This window comes from Phyllostomus discolor, chromosome 5 (genome assembly GCF_004126475.2).
Source record: "Phyllostomus discolor isolate MPI-MPIP mPhyDis1 chromosome 5, mPhyDis1.pri.v3, whole genome shotgun sequence".
Classification (NCBI taxonomy): Eukaryota; Metazoa; Chordata; class Mammalia; order Chiroptera; family Phyllostomidae; genus Phyllostomus; species Phyllostomus discolor.
This window is the reverse complement of record NC_040907.2, coordinates 55,865,479-55,878,883: the sequence shown is the minus strand read 5'-3', so window position 1 is coordinate 55,878,883 and position 13,405 is coordinate 55,865,479. Positions and strand designations below refer to the sequence as shown.

At 36.8% G+C, this 13,405-nt stretch overlaps 1 protein-coding gene across 1 annotated transcript in view; it reads left to right on the top strand.

The window, feature by feature from the left end:
- Nucleotides 1-13,405, top strand: part of SLC44A5 (solute carrier family 44 member 5) — a 344,959-nt gene that overhangs the window by 320,354 nt on the left and 11,200 nt on the right.

Sequence of the window (13,405 nt, the reverse complement as noted above, 5' to 3'; positions counted from 1 at the left end):
GATCTTAGCCCATTTCAAAGTTTCCTGAACTCTATTACTGTAGTGGTTAAATCTATTCCCTCACACACTGCACGTATTTACTATCCTTTACTCTCACCTTACCCCAGAATCTGACCTCCCACAACCTCCCTACTTTATAGACCCAACTCACAATCCTTCCTTCCCCAACAAGAGTCTTATCTTCTTTCCATCCTTTCTAAAAATCAGCTAGCTGAGTGGAAGATCACGGTTAACACTATACATAGTCAAAGGATCTCCTATCTCTTCCCTACTTGCTACTACTGTAAATAGCATAGAATTCTCTGTTGCTGTCTTAAACCATTTTTCCTTCCCCTCCAACTGATGACAAAAAAGAATAGGTGGAGGAGGTGAACATCAGGATACCCACTAGAAGAGGAAACCCAACAACAAAAGAACCACTAACAGATAACAACAGAAGAAGGTGAAGGAGAGAGTAGTAACCACACAAACCTCAATCCAGGACCTATCTGGAAATACAACTAAATAGTAGAGACAGTACCCAATACAAACAACTGAACAAGAATTCTTTAAACCTTATACACACAAAAGAACCAGCTTCAACACAACCTGCCCTCACCAGCACAACAAAATACAGGAGGTGGTGGACAGAGTGGTCCTCATTTAACTAGCTGGTGGGAAGGAACCACCAAAGAAAGACTCAACAACAATCAAAACCCAAAGGCAAACACAAAGCCAACTTAAACGACAGCCCAAGACCAGTGAGCTGGGGAGATCAAGGATACAGCACCACTGAAACTCACTGCTATTCTACTAAAGAAGTTCACAACATAAACCCAGGGAGCCAGAACAGATCAATTTAAGAAGCTGAGGCGAACAAGAAGAGTCTCACAAACAATGGGAAGACAAAGAAACAGTCCCCAAATGAAAGGAAAGGAGGAAGCCTCAGAAAGAATGCTAAATGAAATAGAGGCAATTCAACTATCAGATATTGACTTCAAAGCAATGATTGTCAGGAAGCTCAATGAGCTCACAATGAGCTACCAGAAACTACAGGGAAGCTACAATGAACTCACTGAAAACTACATCAGCATAAAAAAGGAAATAGAAACTCTCAACAAGGGCCAAGAGGAAATGAAGAATACAATTTCTGAACTGAAGAACACAGTAGAAGGAATGAAAAGCAGGATTGATGAAGCAGAAGATCAGATCAGTGAGCTAGAGGACAAAGTAGAAGAAAACACCCAGAAAGAGCAAGAAAAGGAAAAGAGGCTCAGAAAGAATGAAGAGGGATTAAGAGAAATGCAAGACAATATGAAAAGTAATAATATCTGTATAATAGGGATACCAGAAGGAGAAGGAGAAGAACAAGGGATAGAAAACCTATTTGAAAAAGTAATGATGGAAAACTTCCCTAATTTGATGAGAGAAAAAGTCACACAAATCCAGGAAACACAGACAGTCCCAATTAAGAGGAACACAAAGAGACCCACCTCAAGACACATCATAATTAAAATGGCAAAATTTCAAGACAAAGAGAGAATCTTAAAGGCAGCGAGGGAGAAACAGGAAGTAACATACAAGGGAGCCCCAATAAGGCTAACAGCTGACTTCTCAATGGAAACACTCCAAGCCAGAAGAGAATGGCAAGAAATAATCCAAGTAATGAGAACCAGAGGCCTGCAGCCATGACTACTTTACCCAGCAAGGCTCTCAATCAAGATAGAAGGCCAAATAAGAAGCTTCTCAGACAAAAGAAATCTAAAAGAATACACCTCCACCAAGCCAGCTCTGCGAGAGATGCTAAAGGGACTGCTTTAAGGAAAGAAAGGAAGAGAGTGAGAGAGGAACACATGTACATAAAAGACAATGAATAAATACCTATCAATAATAACCTTAAACGTAAATGGATTAAATGCTCCAATCAAAAGACATAGAATAGCTGATTGGATAAGAAAACATAACCCTCACATATGCTGCCTACAAGAGATCCACCTCAGGATAAAAGATCTGCACAGGCTGAAAGTGAAGGGCTGGAAACAAATTTTCCAAGCAAATGGACAGGAAAAAAAAGCCGGGGTAGCAATACTCATATCTGACAAAACAGACTTCCAAAAAAGGACCATAAAGAGAGACCCAAAAGGTCATTTCATAATACTCAAGGGAAGAATCCACCAAGAAGACATAAATATTGTAAATATATATGCACCCAACATAGGAGCACCGAAATACATAAAGAAAACCTTAGAGGACTTCAAGAAAGATATTGACAGCAACACAATTAAAGTGGGGGATTTTAACACCCCACTATCAAAAATGGACAGATCTTCCAAACAAAATATCAACAAAGATATTGTAGCATTGAACAATACCCTAGATGAAATGGGCTTTACTGATATACACAGAGCCTTCCATCCCAAAGAAGCTAAATACACATTCTTTTCAAATGTACATGGAACATTTTCAAAGATTTACCACATGATAGGACACAAAACAAGCCTCAAGAATTTCAAGAAAATTGAAATCATACCAAGCATTTTCTCGGATCACAAGGGACTGAAACTAGAAACCAACCCCAAGGAAAAAAACCAAAAACACTCAAATTCATGGAGATTAAACAGCATGCTATTAAACAATGAATGGGTCAAGAATGATATTAGGGAAGAAATCAAAAAGTTTCTGGAAACAAATGAAAACGAACTCACAACAACCCAAAACTTATGGGACACAACCAAGGCAGTCCTGACAGGGAAGTTCATAGCGATACAGGCCCACCTAAAAAAGTTAGAAACATTTCAAACAAACAACCTAACCCTACATCTACAAGAACTCGAGGAACAACAACAAAGACAGCCCAGAGCAAGCAGAAGGAAGGAAATAACCAAGATCAGAGCAGAATTAAATGACATAGAGACTAAGAGCACAATTCTAAGGATCAATGAATCCAAGAGTTGGTTCTTCGAAAAGATAAACAAAATCGACAAGTCTTTAAGCAGACGCATCAAGGAAAAAAGAGAGAAAACCCAAATAAACACAATCAGAAATGAAAGAGGAGAGATTACAACAGATACCACAGAAATACAAAGGATTGTAAAAAATTACTGTGAAGAACTGTATGCCAAGAAATTTGAAAACCTAGATGAAATGGACAAATTTCTAGAAAAATATAATCTTCCAAAACTCAATGAAAAAGAAGCAGAAAGCCTGAACAAACCAATAACAGCAAAAGAAATTGAAGCAGTAATCAAAAAACTCCCAACACACAAAAGCCCTGGACCAGATGGTTTCACAGGAGAATTCTACAAAGCATTTAAGGAAGAGCTAACCCCTATCCTTCACAGACTATTTCAAAAAATCCAAAAAGATGGGAGACTCCCAAACTCTTTTTATGAGGCCAACATCATCCTAATTCCAAAACCAGATAAAGACACAACAAAGAAAGAAAACTACAGGCCAATATCACTGATGAACATTGACGCTAAAATCCTCAACAAGATACTGGCAAATCGCATCCAACAGTACATTAAGAAGATCATACACCATGACCAAGTGGGATTCATTCCAGGTATGCAAGGATGGTACAATATTCGCAAGTCAGTAAATGTAATACATCACATAAACAAAAGCAAAGACAAAAAACACATGATCATATCAATAGATGAGCATATCAATAGATACCATTTATGATAAAAACACTCAGCAAAGTGGGGATAGAGGGAGCATTCCTCAACATAATAAAGGCCATATATGAGAAACTTACAGCCAACATCATACTCAATGGGCAAAAATTAAAATCTTTTCCACTAAGATCAGGAACAAGACAAGGATGTCCATTTTCACCACTTCTATTCAATATAGTACTGGAAGTTTTAGCCACAGCAATCAGACAAGAAAAAGAAATAAAAGGCATCCAAATCGGAAAGGAGGAAACAAAACTGTCAGTTTGCAGATGACATGATAGTGTACATAGGAAATCCTATAGACTCTACCAAAAAACTGCTTGACCTAATAAATGAATTTGGCAAAACAGCGGGATACAAAGTCAATATCCAGAAATCAAAGGCATTTCTGTACACCAACAATGAAACAGCAGAAGCAGAGATCAAGGAAAAAATCCCATTTGAAATAGCAAAAAGAAAAATAAAATACCTAGGAATAAACCTAACCAAAGAGGTAAAAGACCTGTATCCAGAAAACTACATAACACTGAGGAGAGAAATCAAGGAAGACACAAACAAATGGAAACGTATACTGTGTTCATGGATTGGAAGAATTAATATCATCAAAATGTCCATACTACCCAAAGCAATTTACACATTCAATGCAATACCTATTAAAGTACCAATGGCTTATTTCACAGACATAGAACAAACACTTCAACAATTTATATGGAACCATAAACAACCCTGAATAGCTGCTGCAATTTTGAGAAAGAAGTATAAAGTAGGAGGGATCACAATACCTGACACTAAACTATACCATAAGGCCACTGTAATCAAAACAGCCTGGTACTGGCATAAAAACAGGCACATGGGCCAATGGAACAGAACAGAGAGCCCAGAAATAAACCCAAGTCTCTACAGTCAATTAATATTTGACAAAGGAAGCAGCAACATAAAATGGAATAAAAATAGCCTCTTCAACAAATAGTGTTGGGAGAACTGGACAGCTACATGCAAAAAAATGAAACTCAAGCATCAACTTACACCTTATAGAAAAATAAATTCAAGGTGGATAAAAGACTTAAATATAAACCATGACACCATTAAAGTCCTAGAAGAGAACGTAGGCAGGAAAATCTCAGATATTTCATGCAGAAACTTTTCTACTGACATGTCTCCTAGAGCAAGGGACACATGGGAAAGAATAAACAAATGGGACCTCATCAAAATAAAAAGCTTTAGCCCTGGCTGGCATAGCTCAGTGGATTGAGCGCGGGCTGGGAACCAAAGTGTCCCAGGTTCGATTCCCAGCCAGGGTACATTTCCTGGGTTGCAGGCCATAACCCCCAGCAACCACACATTGATGTTTCTCTCTCTCTCACTCTCTCTCTCCCTCCCTCCCTCCCTCCCTCCCTTCCCTCTCTAAAAATAAATAAATATAATAAAAAAAGTAAAACAAAATAAAAAAAATAAAAAGCTTTTGCACAGCTAAAGAAAACAGTATCAAAATAAAAAGAGAACCAACTGTATGGGAAAACATATTTGCCAATGATACCTCAGACAAGGGTTTAATCTCCAAAATATATAAAGAACTTACACAGCTCCACTCTAAGAAGACAAGTAACCCAATTAAAAAATGGGCAAAGGACTTGAACAGACACTTCTCCAAGAAGGACATACAGAAAATCTAAAGACACATGAAATGTTGTTCAATATTGCTAGCTATCAGAGAGATGCAGATTAAAACCACAATGAGATACCACTTCACACCAGTCAGAATGGCCATCATAAGCTAAGCAACAAACAACAAGTGTTGGAGAGGCTGTGGAGAAAAGGGGTCCCTAGTGCACTGTTGGTGGGACTGCAGACTGGTACAACCACTATGGAAAGCAGTATGGAACTTCCTCAGAAAACTAAAAATGGATCTGCCTTTTGACCCTGCAATTCCACTGCTGGGACTATATCCTAAGAACACTGAAACACCAATACAAAAGAACCTTTGTACCCCGATGTTTATAGCAGCACAATTTACAATAGCTAGGTGCTGGAAGCAACCTAGATGCCCATCAGTAAATGTATGGTCCAAAAACTATGGTACATTTACACAATGGAATTCTATGCAGCTGAAAGAAAGAAGGAGCTCCTACCCTTTGCAACAGCATGGATGGAGCTGGAAAGCATTATGCTAAGTGAAATAAGCCAGGCAGTGAAAGACAAATACCACATGATATCAACTTTAACAGGAACCTAAACAACAAAACAAAGAAACAAGCAAAATATAACCAAAGACACTGAAATAGGGGACTGACTGACAGTGACCAGAGGGGAGAGAAGAGGGAATATCAGGGGAGAATGGGTAGGGTTTACAGGAACAAATTTAAAGGACACATGGACAAAAACTAGGGGTGGGGGGTAATGGGAGGGAAGTAGGGAGGGTTGGGTGGGTGGCCTGGAATGGGAGTAAATGGGAGAAAACTGTACTTGAACAATGATTAAAATAAAATAAAAAAAAAAGAAATTGAAAACTTATTTAAACAAATAATGAGGGAAAACTTCCCCAATCTGGTGAAGGAAATAGACTTCCAGGAAGTCCAGGAAGCCCAGAGAATCCCAAAGAAGTTGTACCCAAAGAGAAACACGCCAAGGCAAATCATCATTAACTTATCCAAGATTAAAGATAAAGAGAGAATCCTAAAAGAAGCCAGAGAAAAGGAGACAGTTACCTACAAAGGAGGGCCCATTAGACTATCAACTGATTTCTCAAAAGAAATCTTTCAGGCAAGAAGGGGCTGGAAAGAAGTATTCCAAGTCATGAAAGGCAAGGACCTACATCCAAGATTACTCTATTCAGTATCTAAGCTATCATTTAGAATGGAAAGGCAGATAAAGTGCTTCCCAGATAAGGTCAAGTTAAAGGAGCTCATCATCACCAAGCCATTAATATATGAAATGTTGAAGGGACTTATCCAAGGAAAAAAGATAAAAAATATGAACAATAAAGTAACAACAAACTCACAACTATCAAGAAATGAACCTAAAAGAAAAGAAAAGCAATGAAAACAAAAACTAAGCAAACAACCAGAACAGGAACAGAATCAGAGAAATGGACATCACACGAAGGGATTTCAGTGGGAAGGGGGAGGGGTTTCGGGGGGGGGGGTACAGGGAAGAAGAAGCATAATTAGTAGGCATAAAATAGATAGGAAGAGATAAAAAAATGGTATAGGAAACAGGACTCAAAGAACTTATATGTACAACCCATGGACATGAACTAAGGGGAGGAATGCTGGGGGGTTGGGGGAACAGGGTAGAGGGGGGATAAAAGGGGGAAAATTGGAAATACTGTAATAGTATAATCAATAAAAATACTTAAAAATAAAAATAAAATAAAAATGAAAAAATCATTGCTGATACCAATGTCAATAAGGTCACTCCTTTTTTTCTTCTTCTAGTTTTATGGTTTTAGGATTAATTTCAAGTCTTTAATCCATTTTGAGTTGATTATTGTACATGGTGTAAGATAAGGGTCTAATTTTATTCCTTTGTGTATAGATATCCACTCTTCCTAGTTTTATTTATTGAAGATACCATCTTTTCCACATTGTATGTGTGGCTCCTTTGTCAAAAATTAATTGACCATACAGGGTCTGTCTAGAAGTTAATCAGCCATGTAATATGAAAAATAGAGATATTTATTGAAGAAGATACAAGATACGAGAAACATCATACACAGGACAATGACACCTTGATCCCCTTCAAAGTAGACACCTTGGGACTTCACACAGTTCCCCCAGTCACTATCAGCTGCCCATAATATTTTCCTGAATGTCATCAATGGTCTGAAATCTCTTTTCTTTGAAAGGTGATTTTAGTTTGGGAAAAAGCCAGAAGGCATAAATTGCCAAATCTGGGTTGTCGGGGGGCTGAGTCACCTGGGTTTCACCAAAAACTCTGCATGAGACATGATGCATGAGCAGGCACATTGTCATTATGAAGCTGCCAATCACAGTTGCCCATAGCTGCAGCCTTCTGAATCATCAGAATAGTTTCCATAGAGGAATGTTCAAGCTTAACACAAAATTTGATGCAGATCTGTTGCTCTACTCACTCAGTCATTAGGAATGCAACGGCCACACAGTATACATGCTTACTCAACTGCATCTACTGTCCCTGCTGACTAGTACAGTGAAGTTATCCTTGGTCATGCAGGCACATACCGGTCCACTCTCCTGGGTTGCCAGGTTACATCGATGTGTGAACTGTTCTCATTATATTAACAATGGTTGGACTTTTTCCAGACAGACTTTGTATGTTCATGAGTGCATTTCTGCTATCTCTACTGTTTCATTCATGTATGGGTCAATTTTTACATCACTACCACACTGTTTTGATTACAATAACTTTGGAATATAGCTTGAAATTAATAAGTACAATGACTTCAGCTTTTTTATTTCTCAATTGCTTTGGCTATTTGTACTCTGTGTTTTCATTCAAATTTTAGAATTTTTAAAAATTTCTTTGAAACATACTATTTTGATAGGGGTTGCATTGAATTTGTGAATTGTTTTGTGTACTATGAATATTTTAACAATGTTAGTTATTCTATTCCATGAACACTTAATTTTTTTATATTTATTTATGTCTTCTTCATTTTTTTCATTAATGGCTTACAGTTTCCAATGCATAGGTCTTCCACCTCATCATTTAAATTTAATTCTCAATATTGTTTTTGATGGAATTGTCAATGGAATTGTTTTATTAATTTCTCCCTCCAATAGTTAGTTGTTAACATATAGAAATGCAACTGATCTTTGTGTATTGATTTTGTTTTATGAAACTTTACTGAATTTGTTTGTCCTTCTTTCTTGAAGACAGTAGGTTTTTTAATATATATAATGTCATGTGATCTGCAAACAAAGACAAATTTACTGTTTCCTCTCTGATTTGAATGCCTTCTTTTTTACTTGCCTAATTGTTCTGGCTAAGTCTTTCAGTATTATGCTGAATACAAGGGAAGAGAGTGGGTTATTCCTACCGCAAAGGGAAAGCATTCAGTTTTTCACCATTGAATATAATGTTAGCTGGGAGTTTGTCATATATGACCTTGATTATGTTGAGGCTTACTATAACCAGTCAGTTTGCTAATATTTTGTTGAGGCATTTTGCATTTATATTCATCAGGAATACTGGCCTATTATTTTCTTTCTTGTTGTGCCTTTGTCTGACTTTGGTATCAGTGTAATGCTGACCTCACTGTACTTATATTTTTTGGAAGAGTTTGAGAAGGGTTGATATTAATTCTTCTTTAAAAGTTTGATAAAATTCGTGAGTGAAGCCATCCATATCTTTTCTTTGTTGGGAGGTTTTTGACTAGTAATTCAGATGAAATTCTATTTCATTATGATTCCATCTTGGTAGATTGCATGTCTATAGAAATTTATCTGTGTCTTCTAAGTTACCTATTTTGTTGGTATAAAATTATTCATAGTAGTCGCATGATTGTATGTCTGTGGTAGTAGTTGTAATATCTCCTCTTTCATTTCTGTATTTGTTTTTTCTTTTTTTCATTACTCTAGCTAAGGGTTTATAAATTTCATTTATCTTTTAAAAAATCTCTGATCTTCACTATTTCCTTTCTTCTACTTTGTTCTCAATTTGTTCTTTTTCTAGTTTCTAGAAGTGTATAGTTAGATTGTTTGAGATTCTTTTAACATAGGTAATTATTGCTATAAACAGTCAAATGCCTCTTAAAACCGCTTTGCTGCTTTCCATATTTTGGATATGTTGTGTTTCCATTTTTATTTTCTTACTATACTCTTTGATTTCCCTTTTGATTTTTTTCTTTGACTAATTGTTCTATAGCATGTTGTTTAATTTCCACATATTTGTGATTTTTCCAATTTTCTTCTTGTTTCATACCACTGGTCAGAAAAAATGCTTAATATGATTTTAATCTTTTTGCATTTATTAACACTCTCCTGGAGAATATTCCATGTGTACTTGAGAAGAATGTATTCAGCTGTGGTAGGATAGAATGTAATGTAAATATCTGTTAAGTTCTTCTGGTCTATTGTGTAATTTAAGACCAGTGCTTCCCTTTTGATTATCAGTCTGGACGATCTATCCATTCTTGGAAGTGGAGTATTAAAATGCCGTGCTATGATTATGTTGCTACATTTCTCCCTTCATAACAGTTTATATTTGCTTTATAGATTTATGTTCACCAATGCTGGCTGCATAAATATTTACAATTTTATATCCTCCTAATGAATAGACCCTTTATTATTGTATAATGACATTTGTCTCTTATTACAGTTTTTGACCTAAAGACTATTTTGTCTGATATAATTATAAATATTCCAGCTTTACTTATTGTTATTCATTTTTTAAAGAGAGAGAGAAATATAAATTTGTTGTTCTATATATTTAGGTATCCCTTGGCTGCTTCTTGTATGTGCTCTGACCTGGGATCAAACCCACAACCTTGGTGTGTCAGGAAGATGCTGTAACCAACTGAGCTACCTGGCTAGGGCTACCTGCTTTTCTTTTGTTTCCATTTGCATGAAAAATCTTTCTCCAATACTTCACTTTCAGTCTGTGTGTGTCTTTAAAGGTGAAATGAAACTCTTGTAGGTAGCAGATACTTAAGTCTTTTTTTTTTTTATTCATTCAGCCACTCTGTATTTTTGATTGGAGAATTTAGTCCATTTACATAAAGTGTAATTCTTGATACCTATGAACTTACTATTACCATTTTGCTAATTGTTTTTTGGCTGTTGTGTAGATGTGTGCTTTTGTCTTCCTCTCTTGTAATTTGATTACTTTTCTGTAGTGGTATGCTTTGATTCCTTTCTTTTTATGTTTCTGTATCTACTATTGGTTTTTGTGTTTGTAGTTATCATGAGGCTTATGTAAAACACATTATAGTTGTAACAATCTATTTTAAGCTAATAACAACTTCAAACACATGAAAAGCTCTACATTTTTATACTCACCCCCATATTCAGGCTATGTATGTCACAATATGCATATGTTTATATTGTATATCAACAAGTTATTGTCATCAGAGTTATTTTTAATAGTTTTTCCTTCAACCTTCATGCTAGAGTTGTAAGTAACTTACCAATTACCAGTACAATATTAGAGTATTCTGAGTTTAACTATATATTTTCTTTTACCAGTGAGTTTTAAGCTTTCATATATTTCCATGTTACTAATTAGCATCATTTTGTTTCATCTTAAAGAATTCCCTTTGACAATTCTTGTTAGGCTGGTCTAGTAGGGATGACCTCTCACTTTTTGTTTATCTGAAATACTCTATCTCTTTCAATTCTGAAGGACAAACAATGCCATATATTTTCTTGGTTGGAAGTTTTTTTTTTCTTTCAACACTTTAAATATATATTCTCCTTCATTCTTGCCTTAAAATTCCTGCAGAATAATCCACTTATGTTCTTATGGGTGTTCCCTTACAACTAACAAGTTGCCTTTGTTCTGTTGTTTTTAATTTCCTCTTAACTTTTGAACATTTAATTTTGTGTTTCTCAGTGTGAGTCTCTTTAGATTCATTTTTTCTGGTATTCTTTAGGCTTTCCGAATATGGGTGTCTATGTCCCTAGGTTGGGCAAGTTCTCAGACATTATTTCTTTGAATAAGCTTTCTGCCTCTTTCTCCTCCTTTTGAGATCTCTAGTACATATATATTGGCCTGCCTGATGGTATCCCACTAGGTATCAAAGCTAACTTAACTGTTTTCAATCTTTTGTTTCTTTTTGCTCCTCTGACTGGATGAATCCCACAGCCTTATCTTTGCATTTGTTGATTTTTTTTCCTTAATCTAGTCTGATACTGAACCCCTGTACGGATTTTTTTTCAGTTCTATTATTATACTCTTCAGCTCTATGAATTCTTTTGATTTTTTGTGTGTTTTCTATCTCTGGTGAAACTCTCATTTTGTTCATGCATTGCTCCTCTGACCTTGGTAAGCACTTTTATGACCATTATCTCTGTTTCATTAAGATCAATTTCTGAGATTTATCCTGTTATTTTTTCTTTGAAACATATTTCCTTGTTTCTTTATTTTTTTCTTGACTCTCTGTATGGGTTAATATGCATTAAATAAAAAAGCCACCTCTCCTAGTATGTCAGATTGGTCTTACAGGAGATGAATGTCATCAATCAGCCCAATCCAAGCTTCTGGTTTTCTCAAAACTTTGTAATTATCCTAGCCACCTTTGTTACTCTTGGTGGCTCCCAATAATTGAAGGTGTGCCAAGACCTGTCAGTGTCTCAAAGGGGAGCATCACAGGCAAAACCTAGATGCAGGCTAATTAGATGCCAGGCACTCAGACAGTAGCTAGGAAAATATGTAGTTTAGCTCTTTTCACAGAGAAACTGGGAGGTGAGCATTTTTGCCTGCTCCCTCTGCACAGAGACAGGGTGGATAGCTGTTTGTGGCGGGAGTGGGTAGTGTGCCCCTGCACCATTTAAAAACTGCTTCTTTGTTTGCTGTAGTCTCGAGGAGACCTCAATGCAAGACGTGTTGGCTATCAGGGCCAGAAGAAATGGGGATCATCCCTCAAGCAGGAGCCTCAAGTGCTGTGGCACCAGGCATGTGTACAAGCTCCTTCCGAAGAGATGTTGGTGACCTAGTGTTATAAATGCAGGGAGCTAGAGACAGAAGGTTGTAGAAGTGCTCACCAGCTTCCCCAGGGTCCCTGAAGCACCATAGTTAGCTTCTAGATGCATACAAATTAGACTCTCAGACAGCAGGTTATAAAGTCTGCAGTCAGACCCCTCCCCTAGAAACACTCGATGTGCTAAGCCCTGGGAGGACAGCCATAGTGAGTGCTAGCACATGTGCCTGGTAAATAACCGCTTCCTTGTTTTCTAAAGCCCTGTGGGACTTGTGAATGGGAACTCTGATGGCTTTCATGGCTTTCAGAGTTAAATGTTTTGAGGACTTGTCCCTTGGGTGGGAGTCTTAAAAGTTGGAGTGAGTGCTGTCCAAAACCTTCATTCTTCAGGGGGAAGAAGGTAAGAATTGGATATATTATCCCAAGTGTATGGTGTTGTGCAGGGAGTGGGGTTATGGGGTGGTACGCCCCAGCATTTCCTCCTATTTCAGTGTGGGTATTTTCTTGGTTGCCTGATGTGTATCATGTGCCTCACTGAGTTAGTTTTTGGATTTCTCTCAAAGGAGATTACTCCAGTTGTAGTTATATATTCAGTATATTTGTGGAAGGAGAAAAGTTCAGGGGCCTCCTGTGTCATCATCTTGGTCTCCCACAAAGGATTTGCATGTACATGGCTCCAAACAAGATATACAGATGGTAAATAAGCACATGAAGCGATGCTCAATACTAGTCTTTCTGAAAATGCAAATCAAAACCGTAATGAGGTACCTCTTCACATCCATTAGAATGGCTACCATAAAAAATGGAATATAACAAGTGTTTGTAGGGAGAGGATAAATTGGAATCTTGTATATTGCTGGTGGAAATGTAAAATGGTGTAACCACCATGGAAAACAGTATGGCAATTTCTCAAAAAGTAAAATAGGATTGTCATATGCTCAACAATTAGTCTTCTAGATATACTCAAAAGAATTGAAAGCAGGGACTCAAACAGTTATGTGAACACCAATGTTCATAGCAGCATTATTCATAATGGCCAAAGGGTAGAAACAACCCAATTTAATTAACAAATAAAGGATAAACACACTGTGACATATACATATAATGGAATATTATTCAGCTCTAAAAA